Genomic DNA, 18,801 nt, shown 5'->3' with positions numbered 1-18,801 from the left:
CTTTGTCATGTCCAAATGTTGATGCAAAATATTATGTACCCGTTCATTCGAGATGCCCACAGCACTAGCAATCTCACGCACCTTCACTCTTCTGTCATCCATCACCATATCATGGATTTTATCAATGATTTCTGGAGTAGTAACCTCAACAGGGCGTCCAGAACGTTCAGCGTCACTTGTGCCCATATGGCCACTCCGAAAATTTTGAAACCACTTATAAACTGTTCTAATCGAAGGTGTAGAGTCACCATAATGTTTATCAAGCTTCTCTTTAGTCTCCTGAGGCGTTTTGCCTTTCATAAAGTAGTGTTTAATCAACACACGAAATTCTTTTTCGTCCATTTTTTGAAAATCACTCGACTTCCTCGATTCAAACGAATGCCAAACACAAAGAAATAGACCGATCTGGCTGAAACTTGGTATGTGTTCTTCTAAGAGATGCTACTAACTAAACATAACCTCGATACGCGCCAGTGGTGCTACCTCTCTGACTTTGCACGGACTTTTCAAACGACCCTCGTATGTGGGCTCAAAAATTGTGTCAACACAGTTGACCTAACGTTACCATACATAGGGCTAAGCGCCTCCCACTCTTCACGCTCTATCTCAAGAACGGTTGCTTGTATGGAAAATTTGCATAGAACCAAATTTGTAGTGAATTTTATGCTCTACTACTTTTGTTATAACTTTTTTTTTTTTAAATCTTTTATTGAAATCTGCGACTGCAACGGTTGTTGCAACAAGCAAATGTGATGTAATATAATGTCTTGAACGAAGATTGGAGAAGGCACCCAGTGGCGACACTCCATTAACGTGAACAGCACTATACTGCTCTTATGAGAAGAGTAGGTCGCGGGGCCATCTTCTCTTCAATCTCCTTGGTGGATTGCCTGGTAATGTGGAAGAAGATAGGTGTTCAATTAAAGGATTAGGATGAGCTGCTGTAAAGGGAATGAAATTTTAAGGAATAAATTTAAATTTCATTTACAGCAAAGGAAACAAGATATTTACAAAAAAGTTATTTTAGTGACCTTTGAACACTGATTTCCGGTGACGCATACTCAAGATTCGATAAGACTTTTGAGGCGACTTATGGAGTGCCTAATCAAACATTTATACAAATTTATAGCTTATCTTCAATTCCGAGGTTAAATCCTAATTTGACTGGGCTACAGAACCAATCATGTGGAAATAGTGGTATATAATTTATAGAATAATTAATAAAAAAAAAATTAAAAATAGAAATTGAAAGTTTTTCGAAAATTGAAAACTGGAGGCTAAGCAATAAAATTGGGAGGCCAAAGCTTTAACTTAGCGCTGTGTTCATTTAATTTAATGCTGTTATAGAGGATGGAATATATCCTCCCCGTTTCAGATGCTGCCACCACCATGTTAGCAGCAGAAGAACTGGAGGAAGGAGAGATGGGTTTAGTAGTGTACTATAGCACTGTTGGGTGGGAGCTTAGTATTACTTCCGCACTAGCGAGCCCACTGGCCCACTACCGTGACTGGAGTGGGTGGTTTGTTTAGGGTCTCTTTTTGACATGGATCTACCCTTTTAGTATATATACGACAAGCAGACTATTCGGCGGCTGCGATGTGCGCCACACCAACTTTCACGTACTTCCCATCCTTCGCACTACTATAAACAGATTAATACGAAAACGGTTTTATAAAACTGTGGCGCGTGTATACACCACCACTGTCTGCCACTACCACTGTCTGCCACTACCGCTGTGTGCCACTACCACTTCCTCTACTCACTACCACTTCCATCTCATCCTAACCTTTTATTTTATTTAGATTGCTTATCTTATATTTCAAAGAGGAGCAACATATTTCATTTATATGTATTTAAAAAATAAATAACTCTATGTAGGCCACACAAATAAGATTCTAGAAGTGTATCGGCTATACACCGTAGCGCTCTCTACGTTTTTATGGTAATCTATAATCTGGAAAAGCGGCAAAGATGGTAATATAAAGAGGAGGCAGCGATTTAACCATTAAAAAAGGGATTTCATCTTTTAAAGAAACAATCAATCAATAAAAAGTAAAAGTAAAGTAAAGTAATGCCCATTTTTTCAGGCAGACTTTACGTCCAACTACCAAATTAGGTGTCGTGGATGGATCGAATAAAGAATCAATAATGCAATTTAATGTCCTTAATTTAAAAGGAACACAATCCTGCTACAAAAATAAAACAATTTTAGTTTACAGACAAAAAAGCAAAAAACAGTTTTCTATAAAAATGTGAAAAATCTATGGTAAAGTATTTAGGAGTCTATTTCTGTAACGAGAGCGCTTCTGGTGCCTAAATCAATGACCGAGTTAACAACGGTAGAGTGGTAATAAGAGAACTATATCCTTTATTGAGAAAGGACTTAAAGCTCCATTCCAAGAACCAAACTGTTCATTTAGAACTGTGTCCAGACCCATGTTATTTGTGTTTGCCCTCTCTAGAATTTAGCTAACTTCAGCCCCAGTCAATCCAAAATAAGTAAAACGATCAAGCTTGTAAAATGTATAACTAGCGCACTCTATTTTGTCTCTTCCGCTAGCAAGAGGATGTCTTCACGATTGTCCAGTTTTCAATTTTGAGTTTTGAGCCAGAAAAGACAGAAGATTAAAAAAAATGAGTCTCTCTTTATATGCTCAGCATAATACTAAAACGAAAATTGCAGGAGAATAAAATTTGATATTTAGAATCGATGTTACCATTGAACTCGATAATTCCCTTTACGGCCATCTTGATATGCCATGTTGCTGGAAAACGACTAAAACGGGTTTCTTTTATTATCTTTAGCTCATTTCACAAATTTAGATCTTTAACCTATAATTGTAAAATTCTTTTTAGATAAATTCTTCATAAGACAATTCCAAGGGAAGATATTTTAAGGTTCCCTTACTATATTAAATATTAATAAAATATTAATATTAATAGTAAATATTAATATGAATAAAGGCGCCATGGAAGCCGAGCGGTTAGACACGAGATCTGCAAAGTTAATGCATTGTTTGGCAGCTCTAGGTTCGATTTCCGGTCTAGGACTTGGATTTTATTTACTGTTTAATATGAGAACTTTGTCGTAAAGTATGTAGGCTAATCCACAAGACCTAATTGGTAGCTGGATGTAATGCCTGCCTGAAAAAATAGGCATTACTTTACTTTTTATAAATATGAATAAAAATCACAATATAAACATAAATCAATGGAACGGAAGTATTACTTAACACAACGTTTCCCAACCTTTTTTGGCTCGTGTACCACTTGTTAGTGTACATCATGCTAAATTGTACCACTTCGAAAAAATGATTGTATTTCGTGAAATTCGTTATTCCGAGTGCGTTATTTTACTATTATTACCTATCCAATCTTATTTCAGAAATAATCCTTATAACTTGAAAATAAATGAATTTATCTAAATATTGTTGACCAACATTTTGTAATGAATTTTGAGAGTTCCAAAATACTTTAAACATAATGTTATTTACTTTATTTAAATCAGTTAAGTGCAAATGTTCCCTGTTTTATTATAGAAATATTATGTATTAGATTTGTGATATAATGCATACTAATTAGTAATTCTAATTCTAGAAAGGTTTGAAATCCAATTATCATTTGTGTTTTCGGGTTTTGGAAAATACTCCATGAAAGACAATTTTAATCCTGTTAAATGTGCTATTATATTTTCTCGTGCATCTTGAGACTGAGTAACCTTATTACTGTACATATTAACAACTTTACTGTATAATATTATTAATTTTTTTTTTTTTTTATTATCCTTTTAATGAAATTTACACCTGTACCTACAGGTACAATAGGTAAATGCGATGAATGTATGTGAATAGCGTGGCAAACGTGAATGACGGTCATCCATTGATGGCCGCCGTTAGTCACCCAGTTGGTCACGGGGCCAACGCCGTCTTCGAGGATTGGAGGGTAGCGTAGTTGTAGACAGGTTTGCAGCTAAAGGGTTGGGATGCAGTGAGAGTTTTTGGTGAAAATTTTTGTATCGAATTTTGGCAAGTTCGGAGATAAGTGGAATTTGGAGATCTGTATGTATAGTGTGGTTGCTTACATAGTATGGAGCGTCTAGTATGCGGCGGAGTATTTTGGATTGCAGTGTTTGTAGTCTATTGAGGTTGGATTTTTTAGCTGTACCGTAAAGTTCGAGTCCGTAAGTCCATATTGGTGTGAGAAGGGCTGTATAGAGTCGTCGTTTGTTCTGTAGTGAGAGTTTTGAGCGTTTGTCGAGTAGCCTGGCTAGAAGTTTGTATCGTTTGTTTAGTTCGGTACGTTTAAGTCTCGTATGGGGGTTCCAGGTAAGTCTCTTGTCTAGGTACATTCCAAGGTACCGCACATGGTCGGCTGGTGGGATAGGTGTGTGATGTAAGAAGACAGGTGGCGGAGTTTGACGTTTGAGTGTGAAGACTATGTATTTAGATTTAGTTGGGTTAATTTTTATACGCCAGTTTTCTAACCAAGGTTCTATTGAGTGAAGGTGGGACTGTAGTGAGCGTACTGCGAGGATAGGGTCAGAGTGTGTGGAGAGAATGGCAGTGTCGTCAGCGAAGGTGTAAATAGAGGTATTAAGGTTAGAAGGTAAGTCGGCAGTGTAGATTGTGTAAAGAAGAGGAGCTAAGACACTTCCCTGTGGCACACCAGCAAGGACGGGATAGATGGAAGAGTGAGTAGTGCCTTGAAGAACTTGAAAGAATCTGTCAGAGAGGTAAGAGCTGAGTATGAGGTAATAAGTGCTAGGAAGGATGCGTTTTAGTTTCCACAGTAGACCTTCGTGCCAGACTCGGTCAAAGGCTTGCGAAACATCGAGGAATACTCCAGCGCAGTACTGTTTTCGCTCGAGTGAAGAAGCGATGGTGTCTACAACACGATGGGCCTGCTGGATCGTCGAGTGGCAGCTTCTGAAACCAAACTGATGGTCCGGTATAATTTCGAGAGATTCTGTAATTTCGTAGAGGCGTGGTAACAGAAGTCTCTCGAATATTTTGCCCAAGAGAGGCAGTAGGCTTATCGGTCGATAGGAAGAAGGTAGTTGAGTCGGTTTGTTGGGCTTGGGTATCATTCGAACTGTAGAAAATTTCCAGAGTATAGAGTAGTAAGTTCTGAGAATAGAGTTGTAAATGGTAGTGAGGAAGACTATTGCTTTTTTGGGTAGTTGGAGTAGGATGTTGGCAGTAATTAGATCGTAACCAGGACTCTTTTTTTTTATTGAGATTAATAATGACTTGCTTGACTTGGGAGGGTGTGAACGGTTTTGGAGGCATAGAAAGAGGTAAAGGTATGTCTAAGTCCCTAATAACGTCTTGAGTATGTTGCGAGTTGAGAACGTCAGGATGCGGAATGAAGACAGTTGAAAGGTGCGTTGCAAATAGTTCAGCTTTTTCCGAGTCACATTTAGCCCAGGAACCGTCAGTAGTACGAAGGGGAGAGGAGGTATGTTGAAATTTTAGAATACGTCTAGTGGCAGCCCAAAGGGACTTTTTCATCTGCTCTAACATCTCATCATTTCATACTCACTTTCAAAGTTGTCTTCAGTAGTCAGAGATTTGGTATATTCGGTGTATTGTTTGTTGTAGTATTTGCGGAGTTCTTTTTTAAGTTGGTTTGTCAGGTGATTAAGTTGTTGTTTATGAGATGGGTATTTTGTACGTTGCCAGAGAGATCTCGTTCGTCGTTTGTTAGTTATGAGTGTGCGCAAATAGAAGGGTAGTTATAAGGTATGCGAGCAGGTTGTTTAGCGGTGCAGTTAGTCGTCGCTTGCCAGATACTCTGCTGGATGGCGGCAGTGAAGTGATCAACGGTATTGTCTAATTCTTGGGGTGTTTTGAGAGGTATTTTGAGGTCAATTTTCTTCTCAAGTAAGTCTCTGAAGAAGTCCCAGTCTAAAGGTCCGTTTATTAGCGTTGGTTTTGGTGGTCTAAGTTTGTGGTGGATGTCTATTGTGTGGATGACTGGACTATGATCAGAGGAGAGTTCATTTAAGGTGAATGAGTGAGTATGAAATGATGAGATGTTAGAGCAGATGAAAAAGTCAAGCAAGTCAGGGAGTTTATTGAGTAAGTTGGTTGAGAAGGTGATATGTATGAGAAGCTAGTTAGAGAGAGTGCATTGTAGAGTAGGCGTCCTCTTGGGTTTGCCACCCGACTACCCCAGCGAGGATGCTTCGCGTTGTAGTCCCCACCGCTTATGAACCTGGGACCCAGAGACTGGAAGAAGGATAGAAATTGGTTTTGAAGGATTGTGTGATTAGGTGGACAGTACACTGAAGCAATGTTGTAGTGGAAGGGTTCACTTTGGAGAGAGATCACAGTAGGTTGTATGTAGTTTGAGGCATTGTATGGAATGGGAAAGTGAGATAATGAATTTTTTATGAGAATAGCAGAACCGCCATGTGCAGTACCATCAGGATGGTCAGTTCTGTAGGTTTGGTAGCCATTGATGTAGAAGCGTGTTTTCTCAGTAAAGTGGGTCTCTGTTATAAGGGCAATGTCTATCCGTCTGTCGTGTAGGAGGATGTCCAGCTCTTGTCTGTGGTTAGTTAGTCCGTTTGCATTCCATAATAATATAGTAAGAGAGAACTGAGTTAGAGGCATTAAGGAGCGAGACGGGGAAGTAAGGTGTTGACAACGGTGGTGAGAAGAGTGACGAGAGGAGTAAGGAGCGATTTGAAGTCAGAAAGGAAAGAATTTAGCAAAGTGGTAATGTTGGAAGGAGAGGCTGACTGCTGAGGCGGCGGCGGACCCGCGACCACTCGGGCATAAGATGAACAATCGTTGACGGTGGCTGAAATGTTGTTCCGTGGGAGGTTCCCTGATGAGGCCGAAGCAGCAGGTTGCTGAACAGACGCAGCTACTCTGTTGAGGGCTGAGGGATGGTCGTAAACTGGCGGTCTTCTTCTTGAGCGTTGAAGTTCCCGGTGGACTATGCAATCCTTTATAGTTCGCAGGATGTTCTCCATCACAAAGAGCGCATTTAGGACGTTCTATGGTGAGCTTGCCACATTCTTGAGTGAAGTGCTCGCCAGCGCACTTGACGCACCTTGGTCGATGCTGGCAGTAACTTTTGGTGTGACCATATTCTTGGCAACGTTTACATTGCACAATAAGCCGCTGTTTGTGAGGTTCCTCAACTGTTATTCTCGTGTAGCAAAGTAATTCTAGGTCAAAAATATCCTTGTTATTATTATTTGGCTCGAGGTCAACGAAAAAAAGTGGTAATGTTTGCTTTGTAACAGGATGAATAACTGGAGTGATACTGCGGGCAATATGCCCATGTTCCGCTAGTTCCTCCTTTATTAAATCGGGAGGTGTGCTTTGATGCAGATACCTTATTACTACCCGATATGCTTTCTCCTGTTCATGTTGGTAGGTATGAAATTCTGCTTTTTTCTCCCTGAGGTAGTGGATTATTTGTCTGTAGCCGTCAACTGCTTTCGCCTGTATAATTAAATCAGTTGCTCGGGCTTTGCATGTAAAACAGTTTGGACCAATTAACTGTGTCAGTGCTTTACAGAGATCAGCGTACTTGGTTACGTTTTTTAAATATATTGGCGGTGGTTTCGGTATTTTCTGAGACTGAGTAGGCACAGTTGCAGGCATTTCATCTGGAGTAGCTAGGGGAGTGAACGGGTTGTAGGTGAGTATTTCTGGAGCTACTATTGTGTCTGGCATGGAATTTGCATTTGCACTGCTAGGCTCTGAATTCAGCTCGGGGAACAGAGTGGGTTTGCTTGCTAGGCTTGTTTTCGTAGCTGCTGCAGGCGGAGCATTTTTCTTTTTGTCTTTGGGGGGAGAGCTGTGAGGTGAGATTGTTCTTTTTTTGGTTGTTTTTGAGCTTACAGAGGAAGTAGATAAGCTGGCGGGAGATGATTTGGAGTTAGATGTGTTGCTGAGACTCATCTTTAGAGTTGAGAATGGAGAATTGGAAGATAAATAAAGAGTGGTGAGAAATTGTCTTAGCACTTGGTTTTACACTCAGAAGGTCAAATACTTACAGAACTGAAGGTTAGAGGTCACTATGAATGTTTTGCACAAAAAAACTAACAAAAAAAAAAAAAAAAATTATATTTACATTGTTCTTGCACACCGTTAAACTGGTTAAAAGTACTTTACAATCATCTATTAACACAACTTAAACTCTTTTAAACTGATTATTTAAGAGAGCAAAATAAAATAATTTTACTATCCAAAACGATCATATGTTTTTTCCTATTATTAATTAAAATAATTTTTATGAATTATAAGGAAAAAACGTCTCTATGTATTTTTATTATTTTTTTTTTATGTCCGCTATTATTGATTATTTTTCGTGTACCACCAACCAGCAACTCGCGTACTTTATATGTATTTATAAGAGTATATTGTATAAATTCTACTGTATTATACATAAAAGGAAGAACGGAACCGATAGACTAATTTATTAAACTTTTATTTATAAAGGAGTCAATTTGTGCAGAGTATATGTTACTTTGGTTTGAGGAGGTGGTGCTAGTAAAGGCCAGTGTGTGGATATACCAGTAAAAGCAATAAGTCTTGAAAAGCATTACTTTCAATTACTGAATAGCCGAGTGTATTGGTAGCTAGCGCTATGGTGGTTAGAGAGCCAAGTGTTGGCACACAGACTGTGGTGTATTGAATGTTCAGAAATGGAGAGGCGAGTTGCTGATCAATAACATCACAACATATCTTTAACAGTTACCCAACTACAATACCCAGTGACTAATTACTTGTCAGTATCTGCCCATTTATATACAAGCGCCAACTTACCATGCAACCCGCCGCCATGTCAGGATGGCTAGTCAAATTATCCTTATCCAGGACTTCTTTTACTTTCCTTTATTACTAGCTCTTACTACTCCAGACAAACCGTACAAGTGAATTTGAATTTCAAAAAGTAATTATTTAATATTAATTCAGGATAATATGCACGTATGCATTAGTTAATTACTTGTGAACAGAAAAACAAAATCACACGTCTTTTTTAATGAATAATTTAAAAAAATGCAGCTTTATATCATGTGGCTCGCAAGCTGCAGTTGCCGACCACTGTAATTAAATTCAAAATAATCATTTTGAGGTTGTTTTTTTTGTTTATGAGGTATTTTCATATACAAAAACACGAACTTCATTTTCTTACAAGGTCTTAGAGGTTCTCACAACGGATATCCCCAATGAATATTAAATAGATCTTATCTAAAGTGCTTATCTTTCATTCAACCTCCACATGAACTCTGTAGTCACAAAGGCAAATAAAATGCTTGGCTTTATATCTAGTTCTACTCGAAACTTTAAAGATGTCAGAACCATGTCTGTCCTGTTCAACTTATTCCACTTACTCTTGAGTACTGCTCTGCTTTACGGTCTCCTTAACAGAAAACTTGCGTCAACAAGCTTGAATCACTTAAAGAAGATTCCTTAGACTGTTCCGGAATCGGAAGACAAAAACCTTAACGGAACATACGACGACATACTGGAATTTACAAAATATGCAATTTCGAAAAAGAGCTACACACTTCATTTTTATATTCAAAATTCTAAATAATAATATTTTCACGTGCCATCAAATAATAAAAGACAAAAACTGTGTTCTAAAATGTACCATAGTACAAATTATCGTAAATACAGTTCTTTGTCCAGAACTATGGAGGGTGAAGTTGATCGCCTGCTCGTAGTGTCCAGTACAGTAAATACAGTTCAACAGTACATCAACCAAAATGGGTCAGGCTATCAAACCGTCTCAGGAAGTAGGAATACAAAACTCTGAAGGAGCTCAGGGCAATCGTAGAGGCCTAAAGGAGGCAATCCATCCATACTACCAGGAGACTGTGGACCAATCCCCCTACATCTCCGAAATAAAACAGATTAGAAGAAAAACTTACACTTCACCTCTAGACCGCAAGGTAGATGAGGCGGTGACTAAGTACTTACAATTATGGTTCAATCTAATCAACTATTTTCTGATTTTAATGCCTACATTAATACTAACTAATTTTTCACTAATTTCTCGATTTCTAGTCGCTAGAAAAAAAAAAATGAGAAAGAAGGATATTTTATTGTATTTCTCATTTACCATATTGGCCCGAATTTGAAATCAATAAATCAATAAATACCAGCTAAACCATGGTTTGCAGTATTTGCGCAAAACAGAGGATTTTACTGCACCATTTGCAGGTTGAAATTTAACCACAATTACTCACCTTATCATTTGGCACGCATCAGTACAGAAATAAATCCCATATGCTCCTGTGTCAGAGAATCGACAGCCGAAGCCAATCATATTATCTTGGCCTGTAGAAAGAACAAGAACGGTAGGGATCAGCTGTGGAGGGCCATATTACAGACGAACTTTCCAGTTCCGGCCAACTTAAACACTATACTGACTTACCCAAACATTTACCCAGACTTACTCGTATATGACTACATTAGGACTAATAAAATTAATATTATAATTCTCACGCATCCATGCGGACAGTGACTTTAAAACTATAGATACTAACAAACTACCCACTATACAGAGTGTTCAGCATAAGACTCCGTAACTTTGGGAGGCAATTTCGGGCATCGTTTGCAACAAAAAATTCCATATAAACTATGGCTCGATTCGGCTCCGTTTTATAGATATTTTTAATTTTATGTTTTTTTAAGGTACTATTATTTTTTAGCAAACAGTTGTCTATATTTCTCAAACTATTGAAGCTACATCAATTTCAATAAGCTCATTAGAAAGAAGATTAAATTTCCTTTTAAATAAGCTAGTTTATATTTCAAAATAATAATATCAAGTGTTTTACTTTGTGGCCCAAACATAAGAAATAGCAAGTTTCTGATTTTTTCCAAAAACTTTGACTTCATTTTTTTCAAAAATATTATATATGTTAAAAACGTGAAAAACATCTATATACAATCACCTTTCGAAAGGTATGCAATACATAGGGTTTTTTAAAAAAATTGATGAAGAAATTGCTTTTTTCTTTTTAAATGATTTAAGGCGCGTCAACATCTAAAGTTATTGGCGCCCGGAGCTTTTTTCAGTGCACTGCCAACCTCCGGACAGTGAGCTGTAAGAAGCTCCTAGGAAGAAAAAATCTAAGGGTCAGCAGCTGGATTCGAACCCGGGACCTCCGCGTGGGAGTCCAGTACGCTAACCGCATAGCTAATCCCTTCCCTGAAATTGCTTATTAATTGCAAAAAAAAAAAAAAATAGGCGTCAAAACAGCGTCGGCATTATGAAAGGAATTCACCTACTATAAGAATGTAATTGATCAGAATCATCAAATCCAGTACTATTTTTTGCAAACGTGTAATTTAATAATTAATTTATTTAAAAACTTATTCAAAAATATAAAATTTACATGATAAATAATAAAATAAAATAAAAAGAAGAAAATGGTACATATATGAGTTTAAATGAGTGTTTGGTACCAATTTCGAAAGAAAGGATTTTCGTTTAACCAGTTCAGAACTGTGTGCTATTCTTTTAGTTAATTAAAAAAATATGCCAAATAATGTGAATAAAACACAAATTTTCTTGAACTACACAATTTTGGAATTAACAGGTTGTGAAGAGCTCATAAATAAACCGAGAACAGGAGTTTGTGGAGAGCTAATGAATAAGCCACAAACTTATTACTCGCTCTAATCGCCTGTATAAAGATAGACACTGATTGATGGCTAATTTGGAATCACCATAAGGCCAAGAAAGAAGAAATAAATAAATAAATAAAAGTAAAATCGCCATGGTTTGTCTAGATCTAGATAGTGAAAGTAGAAAGAAATCAATTTTAGATTGATTGTTTGCTGATGAAAGTTATTTCTGCTGACTTTGTATTCAACAAAAAAATAAAGAAATAATGGAAAACTAATTCAACATTTAAAAAAGAAAAAGTGTCAAACGCCAATAGAAGAATGTAGTGAGTGAGTGACATCCGGAGGTGTGGTCGGCTTAATGGAAGAGGTGATTCTGGTGACAGCGGTACCTCGAGAGGGTTGGTTTGCGGCAAGAGCAAATCGAATCAGGGAATTTCCAAGGTTGACCTGGTAGGAAAATACAGAGGGGAAAAAAAAAACAAATAAATGAGAGAATCAGAGAGTCGAAGGGGGAATGTTTAGGGACTGTGTATGTGTGTGTGGAGGGGATGACTGGATGGAGCAAGAACTAACTGACTGATGACACTTCGCTCTTCTCAGCGCGTCAGACCGCAAAAACAATCAAACGATAACCCAATAGACTGTCAGTCTACAAAGAAGGCTTTTATTGCCTTGTCTTTAGTTCTGGGATGTGCAGTGTGTGTGTTAGTGCGAGTCGATATCCACTGCCAACTCAACTTCACATTGGAATAAACAGCCTTTCTTTATTTGGAGATGTAATAGTTAAGCGCCTTCTTAGACGAACCGATTTGTAAGAAATTCTCATCTGACGTGACTAGATATTAAACAATCAATCTGATATTAAAATTTTCACCCTAATTCCTCAATTAGGGATTAAGAATTCAGTGACTGTACAGTTCAGAAATTTACTTTAAAGTTTATGCATAGACTATCATCTATATTTGAAACATTTTCCAAGATATTGTTTTTTTCAGGATAAATCATGAGAAAGTAAAGCAGGATACCAAAATGTTCCCTTGGAACTACTTCTACATTAAAATACCAATTTTAGTATATGTACCGCCGAAGCGAGTACCTGGGTTTGGGTGAGGATTATCTCAGGTTCCGAACCAGCATCGTCAAGTTACGAATTATTAGCCAATTGCGAACTTTCCTTTAAGAATAGAATTAGATGCTATTTTCGTAATAATTCTTATGTTATAAATTGTGATGAATTGTCCACAATTTGCAATCGCAATGAATTCGAGACCCTCCATCATGTACTGATTGTCTGTTCTACGAGTATGTACGAGGGTCGTTTGAAAAGTCCGTACAAAAATAAAAAATACTTAATTTTTTGGGGTAAACCTTTTTTATTTTTCAACATAGTCTCCTTTTAGGCTTATACACTTCTATTGTTTAAACATTTTAATACAATAATTAGAAGAAATTATGAAAACAGAATACTTACAAGAATAAACGCGATAATCTCACAGATGAAATATTAATTTAACTGAAAACCTGTTCGCGTTAATACGATAAAGTTAATTCTAAAAACTAGTAAAAACATGAGCTAGAAAGATATATTTATACGCGCTCTTTATTTGCTATCCAAATATAGCAAAATATTTGGCGGTTAAATCTGTCAGATGACCCGCGTGTGACGGAAGGTTAAATGTAAGTTTACTGGTGCGATGGTATTCAATTTTTGATATTAAATTTCTACTGAAGGCACACACACATACGGTTTTTAGGAAGTAAATCTTTAGTAAGTGTCTGTATGTGGGAACCAACTTAAAAACGTTTGAAGCTGAATTTTACATTTATTTATTTTATTTTCATTTTTCCTCAAACCCCTGTGGGAGTTAAACCATAACTTAATGAATAAAATCTCTTAATTGAAAATACCACTTTATTTGACCAATATACCTGTATATATATTTTTTAATGGTTTTTCGAAACGATTAAACGATTCTTTCCGCTCCTAATATTTACATTACACATACGATTCGTACTCGTACATAGGTCTATTACTTTTATTCTGATCATTTTTCTTGATAAGCTCGTTTTAAGGCAGTTCCGGAAGAAGAATGGTGGTAAGACTTTCCTCCAAGGTTATTTCCTTATGAAGGATGTGTTGGAGAAAATTGTGATAGTATCAGTTAAATTAGTTTTGAAAATACATATTTTAAACAAAATTTAAGAGTTTGAACCTTAAGAATTGCAACAGAAGTTCTTCCAAAAACTTCCTTTATTTGTTTTTGTTTTTAAGAAGTTTTTTAAATTATAGCCTCTTAAGCAAACAAAGTGCCTCTTTGTGTGACTGTAATGAATCTGTATAAATTTTATAAAATAATTCAATTTTTTTTTTACAAACAATATTAAATATTTTAAAGATTTGATAGCTACACTAATTATAACAGCCTAGCACATGCCAGAGACAAGTATTCTTTTAATTTGAAGACAAAAATAAAAATAAAAAAAAATCTCCAAAAAAACCAAAACGTGGGACAAAATGAAAGACAGAAGTACCGAACTGATACTAAGTCTAATCCTGGTTGATCCTGCTCGAAGGCTAAAGTGGACAGTAGGAACTGGAATCAAGAGAGAAGGTGTTGAACAGCTTCAAACCTTATCTCCTGCTGAACACGCTGTTGTCAGCTTGCAACGTTTGGGCAGAAGCAGACCAGTTTTCTACATCTGCCGACTGTATATACATAAATTCTATATATTTATTTATTTAGAATTTTTATATATAATAGGTATTAATGTGTAGATCTCACTTGCAAGTTCATAGAGGTAACTTCCATCTGGCAAAAGACGAAATCAAAATGCAAATGATATCTTAAATAGTTTTTGTTTTTTCAAAGATTTAAAATTTAAAAGGACTCACATAATCGTTCATATCGTCCTTTTCTAGGTATTCAAATGGAATCAGAACTCGACGGTATATAATATTTGATGTAGCTTGAGTATTCTACTCAGTACGACCTGAACAAACTATGACAATTCAATCTCTTTCATCTTCTTACTGAAAGCTATTCAAACTTTATTTTTGCACCCTAGAACATTTAAGACAAGACTGTATACAACCTTCGCTACTGGAAGAATTATCGGAGCTGGAGCTATTCAGGGCCCAGTTTATGGTTCCATTCTATTCACTTTCAACACCCACATTCAACTTCACTTGTACTATTTACAAGAATAGCAGAAAATATCACCCATTCTTTTAAGATTTCAACAGCTTGCCGAAGGAATAGGTAACACACAAACATCATTAGACAAATTATTGGACGGGTTTCACTAAAGGGAATGGCGATATAAACGTACACAAGACAAATCAAGAGGCTAAATAAAAGTAGAGTATAAAACTTTTTTTCTACGTAAAAAGTAAAGTACTCGTATGTTACTACAACTATATACAAAAGTACAAAGATTAGCTCAGTGGATAGTGTACTGGATAAAAGTCTAATGCGGAGATCCTGTGGTTTGAATCCATCTGCTGGCCCTTAGATTTTCTCTTCCTAGGGGCTACTTACAGCTCACTTCTGGAAAGAACACTGACCGGAGGCCACAAGTGCAGTAAAGAAAGCTCCGGGCGTCAACGACCTCACATGTTGACTCGCCTTAAATTAAAAAAAAAAAACCTGTGAAGTACAATGGACCAGGACAGTTGAAACATTATCTTAGTTTACAACGTGATCTTACGAGAAGCCCACGCATAACATGGAAATAAATACAGGCATATCACACTCCTAGACAATCTTATTCCCTAATCAACTGCCAGACTTCTCTGAAAATCACAATGCTTTACTATAAGTACTCAAATCTTTACTAACTTAAGCTTGCCGTAACTGGGTAGGATCTAATAAGCCTGCAATGGACATGTTGCTGGTATTTCAAGAAGAAAGAAGTGCGTATAGCCAAGGGAGAACTGTAAGTATCAACACTCAAAGGCTCATAGAGAAGATAACACATAAATTCCTGCTACAAACATCAGAAGCTGATCAATACCTCCTCCACGGACAAAACTGGCCGCCGGCGAGTAAGATCTAAACTGCCATGGAATCTTCAACAACGCAAACAGTAATTCAACCACTTAATTATGCATCAATAACATGCTCTATATTTTTAACATTAGATATTTTCTTGCCGTTTTAACGACGTAAAACCGGATAGTTGTAATGTGTACATTTTTTTTAACTGTTTTATCACATTTATTACAGAGAACATAATACATATTATTGAAGATATCTTTTTAGTTACAATCCACATTTCAAGAATATTTGTTTACATTAACTGAGGAAAGAAATTGTCGAGAATAGATTTTTTTTTATTTATTTATTTAGTCTTCATGTGCATTTTGTAAATAACAATGGTAGTGTAAAAGAAATACTTATCTTAGAAGCACTTGTGTAAAGAACTCACCAACTGGATTACGTTATGAGAACTTCCAGATTGTGCTGCAACTTACCAAGCACGTGAGAGAGGTCCGCTCTTACGCACACTAACTCACTCTGAGCATCTTTAAGACAAGGATCTTTATTTAGTAATCTTTGCTTGAGTGTAGAGGCCTTTCATTATGTTTTATAGAGTGTTTGTGGAATTTTTAACTTTAACTTTTAGCGTTTTCATCTGTCCCTGCACACAGCATCAGAGCATATTGCAGATGTTCGCAAGATTCTCATGATTCCACAAGAAAAACTATATTCCAGCATCCTGATTCATGCGAGAGTTTGTTTTAATTCTCGAACCGCGTTCTGAGTGTTATGTAGATTCATCTGCTGCCATAAATCCATAGGAACTTTGTTGTGGATTTGATAAAAATCATGTATTGTTTGATTTTTTGGGTTTAACAAAATAATAGTCCTAAATATACAGGGTACAGGGTGTCCCAAGCTATATGGATAACGACTTTTTCTCGGAAACTAAGATAGCTAGAAAAAAACTAAAAAATACGTGTTCCTTTAGTTTTTTTCTAGCTATCTTAGTTTCCGAGAAAAAGTCCCCCCGTGTCTATATAACACGCCCATCAAATTGCCTATCGAGATATCTCTTTACATTCCTGATGGTGTTATATCGACACGGGGGGCGATTCAGTGGCCACCTCTCTCACCGGATTTGACACCTATGGACTATTTCCTTTGGGGATACCTGAAAAACAAGGTGATTATTCATAACTTGTTTCTTTCTTTCCTTATTTCTGCTTACCTAAAAGCATTTCTAAATTTAGGTGCATCAGAATCAAGCCAGGATTGCATCTGTAGATGAACTAAAGCAAAGAATAATAGATGCCTGTAACTCAGTTAAAGCCGAATCTACTTCTTTGGCAGAAAGGGAAATTGGAGGGAAAGAGCATGTCTATGCATCTCTAATGGTGGAGGCCAGTTCGAGCATGATCTGTAATATTAATGAGGAGTAAAATTTATAATAAAATAGTACTTTTCTTCTTATTCAATCAAAAAACCGTTATAATATTATCATTTTGACATTTCTTATAAGAATCATGTTTTCATTCATAACTTCTAAAATATCGCTCACAGAAAAAAACCGTTCATGTAAATTTTTCTTTAAAAAAAATAGAGGAATCCATTCCTGAAATAAAAACCGCACCATCCCATTTGAAAAAATGAAGTTGGTGCCTGTATCTCGCTTCTGGAAGCACCGAACAAAATTTGCAAAGTAAATTTGGATTCCTAACAAAAAACTAAGGGAACACGTATTTTTTAGTTTTTTTCTAGCTACCTTAGTTACCGAGAAAAAGTCGTTATCCATATAGCTTGGGACACCCTGTATACGAGTATTTGTGTAATCATGTCCTGTAATTTAGTTTCTCTAACTGTAGTAAAACGGACTTCACCAGAAATATCCGTTTTGGAATCCCTTCTTCCTCTTCTAAGGCGCTACAGACCTGAAAGGACCCGGGCCTCCTCAACTAGCCTCCTCCATTCCTCTCGATCGTGAGCTCTAGAACGCCATTTACGCACGCCCCAGCTCCTCAGGTCTGCCTTCTCATCATCCAGACACCTCATACGAGGCCTCTCGCGATGACGTCGATCCCTTGGAGTGCCACAAAGCAACCTTCTGAGCAAGCATTCCGGTTCCATCCGCTCCACATGGCCCAAAAATCTTTCTGAGGATCTTCCTCTCCCAGACATTCAGGGCCCGCTCGTATTCCCTGATCAATATCCACGCCTCACTAGCGTAAGTAGCTACTGGCCTTATCACTTATACGAGTCTTATATGAGTAGATAACGTTTTAAAGCGTAACATTTTGTGAATCACGAAGTAACACCTATTGTTTGCTGCAACTCTCTCCTTAATGTCTAAGCTAACGTCATTCTACTCGGTAACACACACTCTTAAATATTTTAAGCTAGCAAATTTATAGTTCATCAACTGCATGAAATCCCTACGGTTTTTAACAGAGGTCCACCGAAAAAAATTGCCGTAAGCTCCAATACGACACCTAACTTTAGGGATCAATAGCGGATCCCAGAATAAGGTTTTCGTTGAAATCAATTAATCGAACTTTACTGCTTAATAGATTAAGATTAAAAGGCTCTTTTAACATTAACCAGTAAGTTTAGCATAAAAAGAATCACAGTGCCGAAAAAAAGAAGAAGAAATGGAAAAGATAACAGCATAAGAGGATGCAGAGCACTAACAGGAGACAAAGAAATTCGAATGAATATTTGGCTGAGATGGTGGTAGGGGTAAACTCCAGAATGCCAAGAAGGGAGGGAGATCAAAGTCACGATGCAGGCAGAATGTGAGGGAGGAATCCTAAAACTACGTTTACAAATAAGCCTAGAGCAACAACAAGAACTGTATTTTGTGTTCGTTTGTTGTAAACGGTAATCCTTAGAATGTTGTTGCCGCGAACGCTTTTGCGAACAGGCGTTTACCCATAAAACAACATTTTGCAGTTCATTCTAGCCTCCTACACTCCTAGGTAAACTCTTACTACCAATTTATGCAGACAAAATATTTATGAATAAATTGATGCATCTAGAACTAAGTGTAGAGAGAATCTGTAATGTTCTATAAAACATTCTTAGACACTAAAATGGTAGGGATGTCTAAAGACCAAAGTTTACAGATTTTTAAGGAAAAATGTTTCTAATAGAAATTATAGACTTTTATGTGGGCAATGAGGTGCTAAGTCGTTAGAACTGCTTTCGGAAAAAT

General features: G+C 37.0%; 1 protein-coding gene across 2 annotated transcripts in view; it reads right to left on the bottom strand.

Annotated features, from left to right (window-relative positions):
• Positions 1-18,801, bottom strand: part of LOC141449260 (glutamate receptor 1-like) — a 950,852-nt gene that overhangs the window by 380,343 nt on the left and 551,708 nt on the right. The gene's annotated exons all lie outside the window — the stretch shown is intronic.

The sequence above is a fragment of the Rhodnius prolixus genome, unplaced genomic scaffold (genome assembly GCF_049639745.1).
Source record: "Rhodnius prolixus isolate KJV_2025 unplaced genomic scaffold, Rpr scaffold_2, whole genome shotgun sequence".
NCBI classification, from domain to species: domain Eukaryota; kingdom Metazoa; phylum Arthropoda; class Insecta; order Hemiptera; family Reduviidae; genus Rhodnius; species Rhodnius prolixus.
The sequence above is the reverse complement of the archived record's forward strand: the minus strand, read 5'-3'. Positions and strand labels throughout refer to the sequence as shown.